This window comes from Musa acuminata, unplaced genomic scaffold, assembly GCF_036884655.1.
Source record: "Musa acuminata AAA Group cultivar baxijiao unplaced genomic scaffold, Cavendish_Baxijiao_AAA HiC_scaffold_473, whole genome shotgun sequence".
NCBI classification, from domain to species: domain Eukaryota; kingdom Viridiplantae; phylum Streptophyta; class Magnoliopsida; order Zingiberales; family Musaceae; genus Musa; species Musa acuminata.
In genome coordinates this window covers 259,762-282,259 of record NW_027020719.1, presented here as the reverse complement: position 1 = coordinate 282,259, position 22,498 = coordinate 259,762, and the positions used below count along the sequence as shown (strand labels likewise).

The 22,498-nt window shown below is 42.1% G+C and overlaps 1 non-coding gene across 1 annotated transcript; it reads left to right on the top strand.

The window, feature by feature from the left end:
• The first annotated feature begins 5,099 nt into the window (after positions 1-5,099).
• TRNAC-GCA (transfer RNA cysteine (anticodon GCA)) lies at positions 5,100-5,172 on the top strand. The gene has a single exon. It is a non-coding gene; the product is annotated as a tRNA-Cys (tRNA).
• Positions 5,173-22,498: the final 17,326 nt, after the last annotated feature.

Here is a 22,498-nt window from a genome sequence, read left to right as displayed (position 1 = left end):
ATTAATTTCTATCATGGGCTACATCAATTCCTGGTGTTGGCGACGCGTTCGACTTTACAGGATTCTCTACCATATGGCAAGTGCATAAATTGAGGTTTTCGTCGAGTTTAGAGAAGAAGCATGATCATCTGCCGTTCAAAAGTAAGCAGTGACGTTAGCTAGTGTTGTTGCTCACCCAATTACGGAAATTATGCACAGAAAGCAGTCAGCAGCAAGCTATAAGTTCCCTTCCCTTATTGTTCGGGCGCTAAGCAAGACAAGAGAGAGAGAGGCGAGGCTATAAATAAATAAGTAATCAATAAGAGAACGAACATAGTAATCAATAAGAGAGAGAGTCGAGAGATAGATCAAATTAATGATTTGTTGCGCTAACGTGAGTTTTGATTAGCGCTAACGGGAGTCCTTCCTTTTAGCACTGAGTCTTGTTTGTTCACTGGCCCAACTGTGGCTTGAGGGTGAGGCAGCTTCTATTCGTTTCGTTCTCCAAAGTGTGTTTTCTCTTCTCGTTCCAGTATAAGTGGAAATCCCTTCCGTCAGAAAATGAAAAGAATGAAGATTCGAATCCAAAGAGAGAGACTCCCTTCGTCTTTTATCCGAAACCTCTTGAACACTGAGCACCCAAAGATATACAAAATAATAAGGTTGCGAAGCAAAAGATACAAAATAATAAGGAAGATCAAATTATATACAAAATAATAAGGTTGCGAAGCAAAGATTAGAGTATATCGGTCGAGTCCCCGGGCGAAAATAGTGGTTGTACTGTGCTTATTTCGCTGTACTGTGCTTATTTCATAGGAGAAAGGATCTACTCGTGGACGGAGGAGCTCTTTCACTAGAACTTGCTGTATCGGATCGGGCACCATAAGAGACGTATGGGACTGAATCTCATTCTCTTATGGACCTCAAGTATAAAGTAAGCTACCCTACTTACGCTAAGCAGTGAGTGTATAGACGCAGTCATGGAGAATTATGCCGTGCCTGAGATTCCATGTTTGAAGCTAATGCGCAACGAGCTGCGGTTTCCTTCTGGTCCCGAAGAGGGATAGTTTGACTCTTCTTTAGCGTCCTTCTTAACGGCAAGATCAAATCACAGAAAAGAGCGATTATCTCCATCTTAAATGCTCAAAGAAGGAAGTGCCCTTACTTTGGTATTGGGGAAAGAAAGATCTCATTCCTAAATAGGTCTTTTCCACCTTTCGCCTTGTATTGAAGAGGACAGGTAAGAAGTTGAGCAGCCATTCCGTTAAGACATAAGAATGCCAGAAGCTAGAGCTCAGAAATCAAATACAGAGGAAAAGAGAAAGGGAGTGAAGTTAACCACTCAGGGACATGCCACTGGCTTACCTTATAGATCTGGCTTACCTTATAGATAGTATATACTGGCTTACCTTATAGCTTATAGATAGTATAGACTAATTAACAAGGCATAGGATGAGTTTTCACAAGGCATAGGATTAGTTTCGAGTCCAGTAGTGTAGGGACCCTAAGGCCGTTCATAACCAACCTTATACAAGACAACTTCTTCATCGGAAAGCACTTCAACCCGGTCCGAAATAATCTGTGGGAATGAGGTTGAATCAGTTCATTAGGTAGAATTAATAGACTTACTTTCACAGCATGCATTGAGTGTACAGGGATTCATTCCGCTTTCCTACCGCATAAGTCAGTACCCTTAGTTACGTAAGTGGTGGGTGTCTTAGTCTATCCTAATCAGTGGATTTCACCTTTCCTTTGCTAGCCGAAGTCCAAAGAATCTTGCTGCATCGGAGGAGATAGACTTCATACATTCCCCCTCCATCAAAAAGTGTTACTTCTTTCGGCATACAACTCTGCGCTCAGGCGTTGTTCTAACATATGCGCGGCCCTGTGATCTTTCTTTTGGATAAGCTCTGGAGCCTGTCGTAGCGAAGAAAACCATCGATATTCCACGACGGTGAGAAAACGAACCCTGTGTCTAAAGCCATCCAGTACCATCACTGCTATAAAAGCCTACCTAGTAGAAATTCGATAGTGGAAATCTTGATCAGTCTCCGGAAAAAGAGAGTTTTGGGAAGGTCTTGTTGACACAGTAAAAAAGAGCCGATGGTACTTTAAAAGATGTGCCGAGATAGAGTGCAGAGCCTAAAGAAGGAAGTAGGGTATAGGGCTCTGGCTTATCAAGAGTCTTACTTGGTCTGGCTATTCAGGTGAATGCAGTTTCTGGACCAATGAATGAGGATGCCGATATGTTATTAAGTCATAGGAGTGATGTTACAGAATGGTATAATATGAAGAAACAAGCGCTTACGGAGTTGTAGAGTTCATTAAGTGTTGAGTAATCTTATTCTATTTGATTCTATGTGGGCACTAAATCATATTCAAACAAAACAAGTAAGTAGAGTTCATTAAGTGTTGAGTAATCTTATTCTATTTGATTCTATGTGCACTACTATTTTCATTAATGTTTCTCTTATGAAGGTTATTTTCATTCTAGTGTTTGTTTACTCTATTCTATATGAGTCTCCGCTAGATTAGATTCCTTATTGCAAAGGGCGCATCGAACTAGTAACGGAATAAGGACTGCTAGATTCCATTCCGTATTGCCAAGGGCGCTCGAGAGATGATTTCATCAATTATGGAGTCTGTTACTTAATATTCATAACTAATGCATATGTTACTTATATTCCATTCCGCAGCGCACAGCATATTCCTTCAGTAAAGTTCCAGAAGCAATAAGCAACCTCAAAGACAAGCACGCACAACAGAAGAGCGCAAAGCAAACAAGGGAAGGAAGAGCCCGATAGTTCTTTCCCGAAAATCAAGCTATATTTCTTTCTTTTTAGAGGATGACCTATAAGACCCATGAAACCAGTGATTTCGGCTCATAAAGAAAAAGAGGCCGGGAAGAACGCTCACTACTCTCTATGGTAAGAATGAACTACTCTAGGAAATGGATTGCTCACTTATTATCGAGAATGAATGGGACCTACGAAGATAGCTTGAACTGGCATTGTTACTACAGATAGAAAATGGAGATAGAAGCATCGTCTTGTCTTCCCAAGGGCAAATAGAGAGAACCATTGTCTTCCCAAGCAAGGTAGAGATTCCCAAGCGCAGGAGAGGAAAGAGATGGAATTTACTGGGTTTCACCAATTGACTGACTTACCGTACTAGAGCGATGAGCTAACTGAGCTCCAAAGGGTAATTCCAGCTTATATTCTATTCCATTATCATTAAAGCTTATATTCTATTCCATTAGATTCTATTTAAGGGTCATTCCAGTCTATTCTGTAATTCCAGTCTATTCTATTATATTATAGGGTAATTCCAGCTTATATTCTATTCTATTATGTATTATGGTAATCCACTGAACGCCCAAGATCTTTCTCTGAATATACTAGTCCTGTTTCATTTATTGCTTGCTATGTGTTTGTTGTAGTTACTTGGCTATTCCCTTGCCGTTTTCTGATAAGCTACGATTCCCTTCCCTTGCTTTTCGTTTTTCGCTGGGTAAATAAATCAGGCTCTTAGCACCTTCCTTTCATTTTAGTACAATACCGTATACCAGAGCTATATCTCTTTATTCTGACTCTCTTATGACTTATGATCTAATCCCCCGACGACCGAGATTGAGTCCTCGCCTTAAGATCTCCTTCCTTACTCGCTAAGAACAGGTCTTTACTTGGAAACAACAGAGACTCAGCATATTTCTGAAAACGCTCAGACGAGAGAAAGCTAACGATATACGCGAACGAAATACCTCTTTAAGTATTAATAACTCCATGCCTTCCTTCATCTGTCGAACCATCCCTGACATGGTCTTCCCTCTTTCTCTGTCTTCGCTGACTTTATTGCTTGCTTGTCTCGGTATTTCATAATATAATCCAAACTTTTCCCTTTGTTCGAGCTTAGCTGGTATATTTCGAATTCAGACCACTTTTGGTACTACAGAGGTATATCTTCATAAATCCCTTTTGCCTTAATTCTTCCAATCCCTCTCTTATCGAATGAGCAGGTAAGTACATTCATCTTCCCCCTTGACATAGCATGATCCCCCGGTCGATTGAGTCGAAACTTCCCCTTTGTACGGAATCCTCTATGTATGTTACCTAGGTCGCGAGTGATTAATACAGCCCAATAAGCGTTTTCAGTCAAGAACGTTGTAGTTTATGATCCCAAATACTTCTTATATCTTCCTTATACCGAGCGAGATTTAGAGATGAAGCGGGCAAGCAACAGAGAGAGAGAGTGTATTTCCAAATAGATATAGAGAGTGTATTTCCAAATACGGAGTTCGAGTCAGTTAGATCATAAGTAATAATCGAGTAATAATCCAGAGATATAGCTTTGGAAGGCCTAGCTTAGCAGGTCTGGTCTCTTGCCTCAGCAGACTCAACAGATCATATCTCGGAAACAATACTTTTCAAAGGCACAGAGCAAACACCGGTATCTGCCTTAGATGGCTTTGATAGATTTCCACCCTTTGAATCTTAGAGAAAATGACTTTCCCCCCCTTGATTGAGTTCTTCCGACTTCCTTGTTGAACTTTCAGACTGCTCCACTCCTAGCCAGAAGTCAGACAAGCATCAATGCCCGGCCCCAGTTAAGCAAAACACCCTGCCATTGGCTTAGGACGAGTATGTTGCTGGTTCATAATCAAAGGATGAAGCGGGCATCGCTATATTTCTTTTCCGCTTACGTTTGCGCGTCCTAACCAAGGCTAGGCACGAACATCAGTACTATACTTTATTACCGCCGAAGACATCTATTGTAATAGAAAGAGTGGAGCGGCCCTTAGCCTTTCCGCTCGCTACCGCTTTTAACTCGCTGACGCTTGGAACTCAACTCCTGACGCCGAAGGCATATATTGTAATAGAAAGAGTGGAGTAGTAGGTTGGATTCTTTTGTTTTCTACCTTCCGTAGTTGCTTGGCGTCTAGTAGTTACTTGTCTATCCGTTGCTTGGCCCTACGTTGCTTGGCGGCCCCTCGAATCCAGATTTTCTAAGCAACCAATGTAAGATCCGAACCAAGGCATTCAGTCTGATATACTACTGGTATAACCCTCTGAAGCAAAGCATGAATTCTAGTAAGGCAAGGGGTAAAGACATAGAATTTCTAGGGAACCGTAGCCAAGTGGTTAAGGCAGAAGTCTGCAAAACTTCTATTCGTCGGTTCGAATCCGACCGGTTCCTACTGCGCCATTCTATCATGAACTTCTAATGTAAGTGGATAGAACGCCAGGCTCAAACCTTAGAATTCAAGGAGGTGAGAGTAGCATATAAGTATAAGTTACGAAAAAGCCTTCCTGATTCCACAGTATCATGCATTTGCTTATACCAACCATATCCACGCGAAAGATGAGGGCGTTTTTGCTAAAGATGAGGGCCTTCTTTGCAGTTCATATATAAGCCTGAATAAGTAAGTGAGTTTTGTTCATAAACAGGGCCGAAGATCTTCAAGAGGTTTACTTGCTGGCTTGCGAGGCTCCTCCGTTGATTGCTAACCATAGGATATAGTTACAGCCAATATTCATTGCTATTCTGGCTTCTGTGCCTTCTTTGCTATTCTTTATGTTCCTGTTACGAGACGACCTCGGCTCAAGCTGATCCCACACCGAAAGTGGTCAAGCAGTCTTGGGCTCCATCAATCAATGAGGGGGAAACCAAAACCAGTTTGAGTTCCACGCCATCACTGAGCCGGGTTCATACCCAATAGTTGCGGAGATTCAAGTAGCCTTTTCCACTATACTGCCGAGATCCATCATATCTTTTTCACAAAGCAGCACAGGTAGCAATGATAGTCGAAAGGATTTCTTTCTTCATATCCAAGGAGAGTTTGAACGTTAAGCAAGAAGAGCGTAGAGTTCGGCGATGGGCTATTTCACCGACCGTAAGTAACTTATCCTTTCTATCTGCCGAAGACGCAAGTATCCGCTTGTGTGAAGAGACAACACGCAGAGTAGGGACTCTTTGTCTATAAAGGAAGGGCAAATCAAAAGGAAGGGCCAAGTTAACCTAGCTCTATTCTAGAGCAACAAGTAATATCCGTAGCTACTAGGCAAGTTAGTATAAATCTTTATCTGTATTTGCAGGGTCAGGTGTAAGAATACCAGAATGGAGTTTCCTTGCCTATACTGATTCAAGGCGTCAGCGAGTTATCCCCGGAAGGTAGAAAACTACAGTGACAGTTCACGGATCAGAACAGAAGCCATAAAGAGTCAAAGTTGGCCTAACGTAGTTGGTTGTCTCCAGAAAGTAGTAGTTGTCCAATTGAAGCAAGATAGTAGTTGTCCAATTGAAGCAAGAAGGAAAGTCTCAAGTTTAGTTGACAGTTCTATCCCCTACTCGGTATATAGCTAAATATATGGTTTATTCTCCTATTCCGGACAGGAAGGAGGTATCTTCTCTGCGCCAACACACCTGACTTTATCACTGTTGATTCGATATACCCCACTCAGGCAAGGCATCCATACTATGCATCCATACTAGGCACCCTTAGAGCTAGAGCACCGACGTCAAGCCAATCACTTCCATTGTCGCCAACACATGAAACTCTATCTACTGACTCGGGAAAGTCAATAACTGCCCTCCATAATAGACCGACGTCAACAACAGAACAAGTATACTTTTCTCAAACTCCACTTTATGAACCGCTTGCTCCGGCCAGTATTCTCTGTCAAGGAAATCAGGCCAAAAAGGCAAAGCAAGTAGGCAAGCTAACCGCATCTGTAATTCCGTACTTCCAGTTTCATTCAGTATTAGTAGCAAGAGTGATAGGAGATGGATAACCGAGTCCTGTGCCAACACAATACTTTAGATCAGTAGTTTGTATTGTTCCAGTTCGAAAGTTAGGAAAGGGAGTTGATTGTTGTGCCTAGTTGCTATAGTAGTAAAGAAGCCTAGTAGCAGCTGTATTGGCGCGGAGTCAAATAAGGGAGAATACCAGAGTCTGCCCTTAACCCAGCTTCCGAACCAATTAAGTCAGAAGAGAAGTGAAATCAAAAGAGAAAGACAGGAGCCTCAGCCTAATTCAGGTATAAAAGAAATGGAGTTATAGGAGCCTCGCCTAATTCAGTTATCAGAGAGAAAAGATCTTCGTTCACCAAATCACCAAAACATGAAAATCACTGAGAAACTACTTGGATTTCCACTATACTGATGCTCTACACACACTGTATAAGAAAATCACTATCACAAATCTCTATTATTATTAAGGATAACTGATGAAACTTCCACTCGGTATTTAACTCGAGCAGGACTAAAAGCCTTTCTCACTCGGTTACCAATCTCTTAATTGTCCCCTATTTCTATATATCTAATACGAAGACTTCCACCAATACGGGCTAACATCTTGGATTATAGTTTCTAAGCATCAATACTAGACTATGGCTACTTAGTTCTATTCTTTAATTCTAACTTTCCTACTTGTCTGCTTTAAGATCTTTGTCCTGTGCCACTTATATATCTGCAGCCTACCTCCCATTGTCCACCCTTTCCGCCCTGACCCTTGCTTGAAGAGTCTGATCCTTTACTGACACTGCTTCTCAATAGTATTTTCACTAGGAACAGAAAAAGACTAATATGAAGTAGACCTAGACCCAGCCCTACCCTCGTATTGGAATTCTTTGTGTCATCCGTTCACCTATATAAGAAGAAGATAGAATGAAGTATGGGAGCCAATACACTACTAACGTGTAGCGGCAGGTGTTCTCTAGGACTGAGGAGATAGATTTGTTCTATGCTTAACACAAGCACCCGAGCCAGTACTTAATGGAGAATATCTCCTCTGATCTGGTCTTGGTATTGCTACTATACCTAAGTAAACTCATTCCAGTAGAAGCCTCTATAATAAGTCCGATGTGGTTGCAGACACAAGTAACAGGATAGGCTAGGCTCTGTCAACTCACAACTCCTCAGTCAACTAATTCCATTCAATTATCAACTTCAGTACTATAAGGAAGGTCAAACTCTGTTAGTTGGATAACCCCTGCTGCTAAGGGGGGCCAAGCAACGGGCAAGTCACTGGACAAGTAACTACTAACCAAGCCGATCGCCAAGCAACTACTAATGACCAAGCAACGGGACAAACAACTACTAATGTTGTGCGGCAGGGCTGCTCTTCCGGCCAAGACACTACTAATGTGGCGCGGCAGCAAGTAACAGTTATTACGGCCAAGCAACTACTAACGTTGCGCGGCAGGGCCGCTCCACTCTTTCTATTACAATCTATGTTTTCAGCGGTAGGAGCCTGAGCTAAACGGCAGTGAGTTCCAGCGGTAGCGAGCTAAAAGAGCGTCAGCGAGTTAAAAGAGCGGCAGCGCCAAGCAACTACTAATGTTGCGCGGCAGGGCCGCTAGAGTTCCCAGTTATAACTTGTTATAACAATTCCACCAAGCAACTACTAATGTTGCGCGGTAGCGAGCTTAAAAACGTGTTGCGCGGCAGGGCTGCTCTTCTGTTCCTCTGCACTAAGTAATCAAACAGGAAATATTCTTTCTCATCTCCCGCCTGCAAGGGAAGCAGTTGAAGAAACTGACTCATTAGCCAGGTCCTGTATTCACCTGTTTTTGAGTGCAGTGTTCGCCTTAGTGACCGGGCTCTGGTATTCCTACTAATCAGAATAAGGGATCCACTAACTGGTCTGAAACTCTAACCATTAACATAAGGGCAGCCTATCATCTAGAATACAATACCTGGCACCCGAAACAAGACTTGAAGACTACTAAACCCCTTATTATAATTCATTCAACTAACAACTAACTACCTCTCCTATTTATTGAAGATGATACCTTGCCCACGAAATCCTCTTTAGCTAGTTTTCATCCATCATCTGTTCTCCTATATAAGGAGATGATAGAATTAAGTATGGGCCGAGCAAGGCTTTCAGCACCTTCTTTTTTTCGTGTTTGTTTCTCAATTCCTAACAGTGTTTAGTCCACTACCCTAGCCTCTAGCCTAGTCACTTCATTAAACAAGTAAGTAACAGACCGCCTGCTTCCTTTGGCACAGCAGAAATAATGGAACTGCCTCCGCTCTAACAGCAACCTCTCGTAGACCTCATAGCTTGCAACTCCCTCTCTTGTATTAGTTGACATAGGAGTGAAAGGCTTAACCGAGTTGAATCCTATTAGAATACAATGGAAAGCTGGTTTGGAATACCGAGTAGCCAGAGAAGAGAAGAGAGATTGGCAGTTGACAGATGGATACGGATACCGAGGAAGAAGAAAGCAACAAAGTCATTCTTGTTCCCCATGCGCTGGGTCTCATGGAAGAATTCAAGCAAGTTAGCCAGAGGTATAGTTGCCGTAGGTGTAGTAGAGTAGTCCAGAGCCATAACAGGATTAGTTGCCCTAGGAGTCACTTAAGTGTTTTCCTATAATAAGATCAAGATGAGAATGGGAATTGGAAGGAATGTTTTCAACTGTCAAGTACTAGCCGGTGTTAGTTAGAGTTAGCAGCGAGTCCACCGAGCTACTACTAATGACCAATAATGTTGCACGGTAGCGAGTTAATACACGGCGCCTCTCAGTTCTTAGACGGAATCCGCAGTTCGAGCAATAAGTGTACGAGTTTACCTCCTTTCCCCTTCCCTTAAGAATAGAGTTTACTCGGTGCTAACGGGAGTTTAGTATAGATATCTCGGTAATTAGAGAATCTGCAGTAGGGGGTAAGGTAGCAAGTTGAGTCTCGTACAGAAGCATGGGAAGATTCGGTTTCAACAGAATCCACTGGGCTAGGAAAGTTTACCAGAGATGGAGGTGATTGTGTTGGGTGCAACTTCTCATATTTCTCTGTTGAATGGAGTGTTTCATCTGAAGCGCGGTGATACAGAATACGAGTATGGTCTCTGAGATTATCGTTGACACCTTGGGCGAAGAGCAACTCCTCACCTACCTCTTTTCCTTGGTGACTTCTTTAGCAACAATCAATTTCTACTTGTCTACTTGTCTAGTCTAAACTCCAGCTTTCGGCGTCAGGCGCTCAAATGTTCTTGATTGTTATTACAATTCCTGGGTAAACAAATCTTATGTGGAATCTATGGAAATGATGCCCGTGTTCTCCGTGTTTTTCCCTTGCGACTAAGCTAGTAGTACATTCAATAGCTTTCCTAATCCTCTCGACTGTTTCCTGCTTATCCAACATTTTCCTCTCTTCTTGCCAGTCAATACTAACCTAACTCTGGTATTGTATAAGAATAGGGGCCAAGAGATCAGTATCAGATCTATCCCTCTTCTTTTCTGTAAACTAATACAGATTCCAATGGAGCAAGTCTATACCTCTGGGCTCTGTCAACTAATTATGATTTCTTAACTTCAAGTCCAGCATTTTATTCCCGAGTTCACTTGTTTTAGCCCCTCTGGCTCTCCCGCTAATTCTTCTGTTTCATCTACTGATCTCATCTCATCGACTTAACTGGCACTGCTGATGAATATCTTGAAACTTAGTCTGATCTGGGAGACTCCACTCGCCCTATAGCTTATGCTCTTATCTTCGGTTAAGGAACCTAGACAAAAAACGGAAGCTAGAAAGAAAGAGGATACCGGGCTACGCTAGAAAGAGCATACCGCGCTTAAGAGCTAGTACTAATTGATTTCCCTTCCCGGAAACTCTCAACTGTCTAAAGAATTCATTGAATCCATAGCGGTCAGGTCCACTCGCACAGCGGATGATCCATCTTAGGCTTATGGAACTCCACTCACTCCCGTTCACTCAGTTATTCTCTTATAAGAGTTCTCTAGCGATACATCTGGTGTTTTCTTAGATATTCTCTTATCTTATTTCTCGTTTTCTTAGATATTCTCTTATCTTATTTCTTCTCTTTTTATAGTCTCCGACACACCTACAATGGAGCGTATTCGGACTAGGTGATGTAGAAAGGCATCTAACACAGGGAGACAGAGCTACACGTCAACCCGACACCTATAATAAGTGTTAACCCCGAAACTTACTATAAGAGCAGCTGCTGGGAACTACAATACCTGGCTCATTACAGCTGCTGGGAACTATCATACCTGGCTCATTCTTCTGGTTCAAACTATGTTGCTTGGCCCTTTCCTACCGCTGAGTGGAATCCCGAGTAGAATTCTGAAATGACTTATTACTAGTTTGGAGCTAAATTCTGGAATTGTCACAAAGCTTTCTCATTCTTATACCAGCGAGAGGTTAAGGTTAAAGCGCTTGTAAGGTCATTCTGCTGAAGTCATTTTTACCGGATGCTCTTCTATATGATATGATAATTATAGGTGATTCTGTTAGGTTCTTCTCAATATTCTATTGTTGAATCTTTTAGATTCTTATCAATATTCTATTCTAATTACAGGAATTGACACCCGCAGGATTACTTGGGCACTGTTCCCCCCATAAAAGTCCCTATAACAGAGGAATTGCACCATTACTTCTACTACTTTAACTAGGAAACGAACCTTCTCCTTCTTATTCTGATTCTAGAGCTCACAAACGACAGCTTATTCTTATTCTAAACAAACGAGCTCACAAACGACAGAGAGCCTACAGAGAACACAGATAATCCAAAAAGCAAAGAAGAAAGCAAACGCCATCTAACATAAATCTTCCTCCTCAAAGCAAAGCAGAAAGCAAACAAAAGAAGAAAGGAGGAGCTTAAGGTGTTATCTCGAAATGGCAAGAGAAGGAGGAGCTATCTCATCTGATCCCTATATCTTCAGGGCATTAATGAAGGGCACAGGACTCTCCTAGCACCCGAACTAGACTTAGAGCTAGAGCACCTCTGCTGAGCTTCTATTGGAGATTCTACTGATTCGACTTGCCCTTAGATTAATTGCCAACAACACCCTAAACTCTACGATCAGTTCCTTTGATAATAAGTTAGTCTTCCATCCCACCCACAGGTACAGCCGACATACACTAAGACGGTCAGGAAGGATGTATGTGATGCCAACAATTTCCTTTACTATAAACCAGAGACGAGTGCGGCTTAGCTTAGCCAGATTGATTGGAAGGAAGAGAATGGAAGTGCTCGCTCATCAAAGAATAGGGCAAACTTCATTCTTCACACTCCTATTCGATGGTTTTCTACCTGAATTCTTCCCTCTCCTCTTACTCTTTGAACTAAGTCAGATCTTTCAACCGCTTCTGAACCAGTGAATTGATACCTTGGAAACTACTCTACAACTACAGGCTCTCCTCTGTAAACTAATGCCAAACAGGTCACCAACAAGCACCGGCAACTACTAGATATAGGCTTTAACTAGGGATTTAGAGTCACCAACAAATACAGATGCAACTGGGGATGAAACTCTCACTTCATATAGGATAACTGATTCTACTCGGTATTCCACAAGAACAGCAGCTGACTACTAATACTGTTATGGCTCATCTACTTCTCATCCCTATCTGGCTCTGAAAACAATAACTCTGATCTTGCCTCGGATCTTGCCTCGGATCTTGTATTGCAACACCCGTTAGTGCTTACTTTCCAGTGTCATCAAGTAAAGAATCAAACCAGAACAACTATTAACTAAGGTGCTGAAAGCCTACAAATACTTACTTCCACAACTCTTCTAACGTGGCCGAACACTGGACAGGACTTGTACATAACCACAGTACTTTATATCCTCTGACATCTTTACCCTCTGGCTCCGCTTTTCGACTACTAATTAGAGCAGTTAGGGGGAATAATGGAATATCTGACTTGTGTGCTGGGAATAAAATCATATCAATCACTCCTTGCTTTGGCTTTGGACTCTTCTTCTTATTCTCTTGTAAACTTGACTTCTCCTGCTTATGGTTCTGATCCTTAATAGAATCCTTATTCTGATCCTGACTTTAGCACCCCTAAAACTGCTAGCTAAATCCTCTGATTCCGTTTATTCCCTTAATGGGTAATTACTACTTGAGAGAAAAGAAAGAGGTGCGGGTTAGTTACTTTTTCTATCTCAATATCAGACAAATGATTCTATTTCCTACGATTGCGGTTCAATCCTAACTTCATCCCGTTAGCGCTTCAAAGCCAGGCTCTTAGCACCTTTCCTACGCCCGCAAAGCAAGCCTGTAAGATGTTCTTCCCCTCGCCCGGCATTCCAAGCTATTCTCGAGTCGCCAACACCAAGTTCCTACTCTGGATATAGATACAGCTCCACATTCTTTACCTACTTCTGATCCAAACTCAAGAATATCCCGATCTCTAAGCCAAGACCATAACGGAACTCTTATCCTTTCCTGGCACTGTTGCTGAACCTTCACTTACTTCCCCAGCGATTCATTCTTTCTTTTGGGCACTAGGGTGAGTTAACTAGATCTATCATGCCTAGCTCCATCTTACCCTATTCCGAGTATTATTAGTTTCATGATTCTGTTATTGTTTCATTATTACTTTAATTAAAGAGAGCACTAGGTTTGCAAGAAGGCTACAACTTGACTTGTACAGAGCAGCTATCTATCATCGAAAACTTGAAGAGAATCCTTCTTTATAGTGGCGAGTATAGTAGTAGCTCGTCTGCTTGGTTACTTAAAGATAATAATTGCCCAATTTACCTCTTCCTCTCATTGGTAACAAAACTCCAATTACAGCTTGTTCAGCGCCCAGCAACTACCCCTTGAACGTGAGTGAAACGCCGAGAAATCAGACGGATAGCCTTGATGATTATTACCTTCTTCAGCGCTAAGTCGTGGAGAGAAGAGAGGTTGCTTCTGAAACTAATGCTGTTCGAGTTTCCTCTGTGGTTAGCTGCCAATTGAAAGTAGAGTTCGGAAGTCATCTGCTATTCTTGTTGGGGTCGGTAAAAGGTATGCTCTGTCTATTGTATAGAATAGGGGCATAGGTCATATTACTTACTTATATACTTACTTGAGCTCTGAATCAGGCGTTCAAGCAGGGTGAAGCGGAAGCAACTGGTAGGTCATAATCCGCAAGAACGAAACTAGCAACTGAATAAGAAGAAGAAGAAAAAGAATGGGCAACGGAACTAAGTACTAAAGCTGCCTATTGCCTGGCACCAACGCGCCTCATAAGAGAGAAAAAGTAAGCTAATGCACCCTCGCAGCCAAGCCAATAAGCGTAAGCGCGCACAACGGATAAATCGAAAGAAAAGCTGCCAGCCAGGCGTTAGTCCGATGAGTTACTTTAGCGTTAGGTAGCATTAAGAACGGACAAGTAACGACTACATTGAACTCAGTAGCATCAGTAGAAGTCGGCAAGGGAACCAGTTCATAGTTGGAAGAGAGGATTAATAGTAGTGGAGTGGAAAGGGAAGTTTATAAAACCCCGGTTCCAAGTTCCAGTCTTCTAGTATAAGCTCAAGTCCGCATTTCGAGTGGAAGGTCTGCTACACCTATGACTTTGATTACTAGCTCCGGGGTTAAGTATGAGAAGCCCCAGTCCCATTCTGTTTTTTCGTTAGAGTAATAAGGGATGTGAGTTTACTTCACACTGGAACAAACACCGATATACAACTTTCCTTTTTCGACTAAAAGAGTGTAGCGGCAGAGAACTAGTTGCTTGGCCCCTTCCTGTAATCTAATCTTCCCCGAACTACACCTTTCCCGCTTCTACTTGCTTATTCGAACGCTAGGCAATAAATAGTACATTCATCTTATGGCCCTTTCTTTTGCTTTATAAAGATCGAATATAAGTCTTGACGCGCCTAAGCTTGTTCAGTCAAACATCATTCTGCATTTCCATTTCACATACGTGCATATATAATCTAGAAATGGCAATACCCTTGCAGTTAGCGGGTTACACCTCGGGTTAGCGGGTTACACCTCGGACAGGAATCTTTCCCTTTTGCCGAGTAAACAAATAATGAAAGAAATCTCTTTTTGGTTGAAGCAACAAACTATTTATTCTATCTTGCGCCTGCATACAAATAGAATTAAGGAATGCTGCTGACTCCTATTAACTGAATTAGGCTAGGCTCCGATCAATCCTATTCTATTCTGACCTCTATCTCTTCTCTTGTAGAACTTCTATGCTATCTTTTCCCCCTGGCTCATATACTTATTGCTCCCCTCTCGCCAACTAAAGGAATTTCCTCTATCTCTTATCCGGATGAACCAAGAATTCTTCTATACCCAACAACATTGCCTTAACCTTACTTTAGAACGGGAACGAGACTCAAATCTCACTCTTGCTACTCGGGATGGCGCCTAGACTATTGAGAACCTGTCCGGGGTTTGGTAACTTTCCTTTCCACCTTAACGACACAGTCTGGTTGCTCCGAGTTCAAAAGTAAACCCGCTCCTCAGCATGATAAAATAGAGTGTCTTCTTCTTCTTTAAACGATGAAACTAGAAGGTAATCATAAGCCTAATAAGCATAAAGAGCTATAGGAGCCATCCAGAGTTCAATCCAATCCAGTTGAATAGGGTTCTGCCGCGCAATGTTAGTATAAGCTTGGCGTATCTATTGATTGCTATGTTTTTTTATAAGTGACTTGGCCCGGTTTCATCCGCTGTTTCTTCTGAAGGAAAACAATCATTTCTATCTCTTGCTTAGCGCCCGACCCCGATCTCTCCTTCACTTGCCGAACCGCGGGTATAAGAATCTTTATATTCACCAAAAGAAAGGATAATAATAAGAAACAAGACGTTGTGCGCTGTATTTATAAGTTGTGGGGGAGTTTCTAGTTTACATTCCATAATTCTATTCAAAATAAGAGGGATGCAGGCTGTGTATTTACTTGGATCTATATCAGATGCTCGAGAGTCATAATGGAATTGAAGGAATTTCATGAGAAACTTAAGAAGCGGAAGGCAGGAACAGAGGCGAAAGCTCAAGTCAGATCAGAAGCCTCATCCTAGTATCTTAAAGCGTTAGAATAGAAGCTGAAAGCCTTGTTCGGGTGTAGCTTTTGTCTAAGGAGGAAAGTGGAGTTATCGTAGGAGAATCCGCAGTGAGAGTATTGATTTGTTGCGCTAGTTCTAGAAACTCCCATAACCATTAGTGCCACAGAACCTTAGCTTTGCTTTCGTACGCGTAGAAGATTATCTGTGCCTTTGCCGAGATGTAACTCGCTAAGTTAATGAGTAGAATCCATCTTTGTTGTCTACAAGACCTTCTCCAATGTAGTAAGCGGGACAGTAAGACTCACTAACGCCATCCGCTCAAAGAAGTGTTAGCGGTGCGAGTTCTTTTGTTATAATGGCTCTAGCTCTAAGTATTGTTCGGGTCGGGGCAGAGTCCAGCTCGCAACAAAGAATAAAGAAATTGGTGCATTACTAATAATATATTAATATGGGGCATCACTCGGTTAAAGCCTTATTGTATCCCGCGCGCAACTCGCAATCAGGTCTTCAACTCAGGTATTCTACTTCTTAGAGTATTTATTGCTTAGCGAACTTACAATAAGGGCCTATACATTCCTTCACGCGCGCAACTATAAAGACAGAAAGTCACTTCACCATCAAGATAGGGGCGTCTCATGAAATCTTTCGCATCGCCAACACTGACTGACAGATGAAACTCAACCACAAGGAAAGGAGCGTATCTAGCCTCTGATTCTATAACTGCTGTTCATTCTCTTATTGCAACACTCACACCCGCTCAAAGAATCCGTTTTAGCGCTACTAAAGCACTTGCCTCACTCTGTCACTCCTGGTAAGTAGTAAGTCAAAGTATAGTGGATGGGGGTGAAACTGCTGATAGGAATGATTCTCTTCAAGCAAGGGCGAGATCCGTATAGTATCTTTAATAACAGTTTGCTGGCTGACCTGGTCCTTATGAGAATCCTGCTCCCACCTACGGAAACTATATCTCCGGGTAAAGCTTCTTATCTTGTCTCCTTCTACGGACTCTCTATCTTCTCAAGTTCATACTCTTTCTATTTCTCCGGCTTATGATTCTACACCTGCTCCTTTAGCCTTAGCAGATACGAAAGAAAACAGGAACGTAACCTTTCTATCGAAAACCAGACTTGCGAGCACCACTAATATAGGATTCAGGAAAGACACTCACTCTATTCCCTTTGATTTTGCCGAATAATACTTGAAGACGAAAACTGTCATTTCATCTCACTCGCCATAGTATAGTCAAGTTAGAATTGAACTTCCCACTGAGGGAGTCGACTTATCCTTCTGTTGCTTCAGGACTTGCGCCAACCTAACCTAATATAAGTGAGCAACCAGAACTAGCCAATCAATAACCTCTCTATACGACAAACACAAGAACAGCGGATTAGGATTCTTCTCCAAACACAAGAACAGCGGAGCCAACAACAAGATTGGATACCCTCTTTAGCTCGAACACTAGCTAAGCACTCTGGTCTAGTGCCCTTTATGAATTGGCTTAAGTACTGGTTTCTCTCCGGGCCAGCTCTCTTATTGATGCCTAGGTTTAGGTTCTTTAATGACTCTCTTCCACGCGCATTCCCTTCTTTTGTTGTTGCTGATAGTGATCTACGTCCTGTCATAACTCTAATAACGGACAAGTGCTTCCTCGCAATACACTTCCAGAAGAGAGAGGCTCACCTCACAAAGAATAGGGTGCAAAATGAACTCGTTTTAGCTCCCTACCGTTTTAGCTCAGGCTCCTCCGCTCCACTCTTTCTATTACTATAGATGCTTTCGGGAGTTAGAGTTAAACGGCAGCAACGAATAACGACCGCCAAGACACGTATAATGTGTCGCGGCAGGGCTGCTCCTGTTATGAGCAAGTCCTGTGTTCGGCTAACAAGAGTTGCCCCGCACCCCCTTAACAGGTGCCTCTCAAGTAGGAAAAGGCAGAATGAAACATCGACAAAAGAAGTAAGCTCAATGGTCTAGGACAACAACTCAGTGGACGAAACTCTAAACTAGGGATCGAGTACTACTCCCCAACAACCAAGAATAGAACTTGGACTTATAAGCATCAATCCACAAACCAAGCCTGCCAATCCGGACTTTCTTTCTGTAACTTGCGCCTGTGAGCCTGCTCCCACTCGATCTCAAGCTCACTTTACTTGCTTTTAGTCTCCCTTCCCGGGGATAGTAGTCTGACTTTACTGTCTCTCTGAAACTGATATTACTTACCCGAGTCCCTACTCTATTGTTTGAGTCTGCCTTTACTCTCTCGAGAACTATATGTAACCTTTGACTCTTATACTGATAGGTACGATCCGATGATCCTAATGTTTAGGGAGATAGAACCGATACTAATGACAAGGCTTCACCTACGAAAATGGGATACGAATACAACTATGGGAATACCGCTACTACCAAGAAGAGTTGACCAGGGAACTTAGTCCTTATGCCCTTGCTTGAATTCCGTTACTCCCGTAAGTTAGCCTGCCACTCTGAACTCTTCAACTGACTTTTGAACCAATGATTCTATTACTGCAGACACCCACAGACACACGCCCACACACGGCCCACATACACCCACGGAGACACCCGAAGTAACTTAACTCATACTTAGAAGAAACCATTAACCTTAGAATCAACCATTAACGTTCCATTGCGCCAATTCCATGAAAAAGTAGAGCTGTTTTTTGACCAATAAACTCTAAGAAATTACTGGAAAATAGAATATATGATAAGACAAAATGACCTATTCCCCTAGTATCCCTTTCCTGTCTCTAACTCCACCACTGCCTTATCTCATCCTGCCTTAGTGCGCGGGGGCAAACGGATACTTACTGCCTTTAAGGCTTCCTCCCTTACGATGAAATATGACAACATCTATCGCTACACTTACTATGTTACTTGGCTGAGTGTCTTGTCTTGTAGTTCCTTGGCGCGTAACACATGGGTGAGACTACCAATACCAACTACCCTTAAAGAACCATACCAGAGATTCTTTATTGAATAGTTCCCCGCCTTAAAGTATTGAGGTTGGCGCATCCTTAAACTCCATATTTGCTTTCTGTAACTCCCGGAGTCGGATCCAACTTACACCGCTACCCATAAGAATGGAGCTCTAGTAATAACAAGAAGCAAACCGGTACACATGAATTCCACTAAGTACTAGCGAGGATCAAACCAATACCCATAAGGATTGACTCCTGGGGAAGGTACTAGAACACCGGAATAAGTAATCAAACAAATAATAGGAAGCATTGACTTGCTCATAACAGGAGCAAGTCCTGTTTTGTTACCTTATTCTATAAGTTGTCAGTTGTGCACTCAATGATATGATTTGGACACTGAACACTCCCTTTACCCTCTGCCTCCGTCCTTTTCTAGTATGAGGTTATCTTATGCTGATAAGTATTCTTTTCTTAAAGCAAGGGAGGAAACATCATTCTTATTTATTACCCTTTTCTTAAAGCAAGGAGTTATCTCACTTAGCCTAGAAGGTAATGCTGCGGATGAAAGAGGTAGCCAAGCCCCTGATTCCGACTATTTATTCGAACTCTCTAACTCTCTCACGCTTTAGTAACTCTTTCTCCTCTCCTAACAACGCGCCGAGTCAAACACTATCAGATTGCTTAGTCTCTCTTCTATATCAAGCATTAACCGAGTAGTAGGGCAACAGGAATGGAACGAGTTTGTGCAGAAGATAAGATCAGATTACTTGTTCTCTCTATCAAGCATTAACCTAGCTGTAAAGACTGTTGGTGTTCACCCCAATGGAATCTATAGAGCATATTCTATAATTGAGTATTTGACTCCACCACTTGCTTCTTTTTCCGTTGCTTGCTCATTACCTATTACTTGCCTTGTTTACTTGTTCCGTAGTTTGTTCCTTTGCTTTAAGAGCAATTAACTCCCTGACGCTAAAACACAGGACGTCGAACTGGAAACTGGATACTTTTTGGAAACTGTATACTTTTGCAATATAGTAGGGGCGATATACTTGTTCCGGCAAACTCTAACGCTCTATAGGGTTTCTGTACTAAAAAAAGTATAGATAAGGTTCTTTACTTGCGTAACCTTTGCCTGATTGAGTACTAGGGCAGGTGATTGGCTTGACGTCGTACGAGAGAGGTGATTGTGTGAAAGAACTCGTTAACGCGCAAGGCCTGGTTTCGTTATCGGGGGAGTTGTTCTGTGCAGTGCATAATGAGAGTACTTGCTTACGGGGCATCGCCTGTATCCGCAGCTGCTGCTTTCGAAAGAATGGCTCTCGGGTCGTCTTCATTCGTTGGATTCTTTCTATACATATGTGTCACTTATATTGGATTTCAATAGCTATATTAAATGCTATATTTGAGTTTTGTATAGGGTGGTTGTTACTAGATTCTTTCTATTGCTATATTTGAGTTTTGTATAGGGTGGTTGTTACTAGATTCTTTCTATACATATGTGTCACCTGATATTGGATTCTCTTCTTAAGTATAGTTTTGTATTTTTGGGTCATATTATTCTCTCTCTTATATGAACTGTGGTTTCAACAATATTGGAATTGGAAATGGAATGAAAGGGTAACTAAGCACTCCGCCTACAGCCTTTAATGGATTCTAATCCGCTCTCCTGTCAATCAAGTATAAAGAGTTGAGTATTGTATTGTATTATAAAGAGTTGAGTATTGTATTGTATTATAAAGAGTTGAGTATTGTATTGTATAGAAATTGGGTAGTAGTGGGTCAATAGGGATCAACATCTACTACATGATTTACCTTTCCTCGGTTGAAACCCTTTCCAGTACCTTTTGTCTGATTGGATTCAACTAGGCTGGTTCCTCGGTGAGCTTGAGCCAATCTTCTCTTACCGGGGTAGATGTAAGCTCCGAATTAGTAATAGTCTCCCTTCGCTCGGTCAAATTGCAACCAAAACAGGAGTCAAGTATAGCGTCATTCTCTGACTTTAGCTCGGTATTGGGTGAATCTTTCCTTTTCTTTCTTTCATTCTTCTTTGTATTAGGTGAGTGTGACTAAGGGATGTTCTCCTCGGTAGTAGGTGAGTGTGACTAGCTAGCTTAAGGGATGTTTTCCTCGAGGACTTCCTTCATCTTTTCTTTTCTTTCTATCAGTTTGTTGAGCTCTAAGCCTAGAAGGATATCTTTTCTTTCTATCAGTTTGTTGAGCTCTAAGCCCAGAAGGAGGAGCTAGTTGCTAGGAGAGCTAGGATTAAGAGGAGCTTTGTTCCTAGGAGCTAGGATTAAGAGGAGCTTTGTTCCTAGGAGCTGTTAGCTGGAGAGGAGAAGCAGAGCAGAGGGTCGATGTGATATAGCTCATTATATAGTTATTGGGAGGGACGAAGTTCAGGCTCAACGTCACCTGGGCTCGGTACCGAGCTATAACAAAAAGCAGGAGTGTTTGCTTGCCGGCTCCTTCAATTCCTTTGATTTTCATCTACTTCCTAAGAGGGGACTCCCTCAGATTGACTCTCTAGTTGCTTCTCCCCGCCCGTGTAGGAGCAAGGTCCTAGGCCGGATATCAATATTTCCCGAGTTATCTTGTTCCTGAGTTAAGGAAGTTGCTGACAAAAGTGGTTTTCGGCAAGGTCTGAGATCAAAGCTATGGATCTTAGGCACAGGAAAACACTTCTCATAAGAATTCAAGCAAGACTCGTTCTATAATCTCTCATTCTTTTCTGGAGTGAAGAGTTGCTAGAGAGCTAGAGAATATGTACTGCAAGAGTCATTTGCTCCTATTTCCCCACAAGTAATAGTGAGTCAAGAGAATATGTACTGCAAGAGTATTGAGAGTCGTTAAGTCCACCCGATAGCTGTAACCTTTGTGATTGTTAGCTAGGTAGCGCAGCGCAAGGGTGAGCCCGATCCGATCTCTTGCAGTAGGAAATACATTCTGATTCTTTAGAGCAGGCCTGGAGCTGGTTAACGCTGACTTTCCGCTTTCCAGGGAACACTTTCGAATCCGCTCAGCGTCGACAAGATGAGAAATCTCTTGCTTTTGTGAAACATATGGAAGGTGAAATCGCAGCTTATGGATATGATTTAGCATATAAAGAAGGTGAAATCACTGCTCACATATAATAGAAGGATTTGTAACCTAACTGGATCAATCAAACCCGAGCGCTTTCTTTCACTTGGCTTAAACAATGCAAACTCTCCTAATGCTAAATTGTATAGAATGTGTTTGTAAGATTACCCGGATTTTTCTATACTATAGGTCTAACTCGCTAACCTTGCTTGTTCATGAGTCGTTTTTTGTTCAATTTGTTTAGAGTAACGGTGCCTCTCTGTCCTTATCTTATAGTGCTATGCCTATGTCCTTAACGTTACCTCTGTCCTTATCTTATAGTGCTATGCCTATGTCCTTCCTTAAAGTGTATAGGGTTCGGTTTCCTCTAGCTTCTCACAGTAATGAGAACAAGTAATAAGTGAGTGGCCCGATCGAGTAGGAATAGAAAATCAGTGAGTTTTTGAGTGTTGTGAGAAAAGGTGAAACTCCGGTAGCGAGTGATTTTAGTGTTAACGTTAGGGGTGCCGATATGACTTCTTCCTCTTTCAAGTCAGGAGTTCGGTTTCCCCATTATATAAGATGCCCACTATATTCCATTGCTGGAACAAGCAAGAGCGTAAGTGAGCGAGGCGTGGTGCTTTAGTGAGTGAGTCTTCTTTATGATTCTTTTCTTACTTGACACGGAACACACTGGCTTGTTAATGGTTGCTCAAGCAGTCTCAAGTAAAGTATCCCTCAAGTTTCAAGTCATAAGTGCGCAT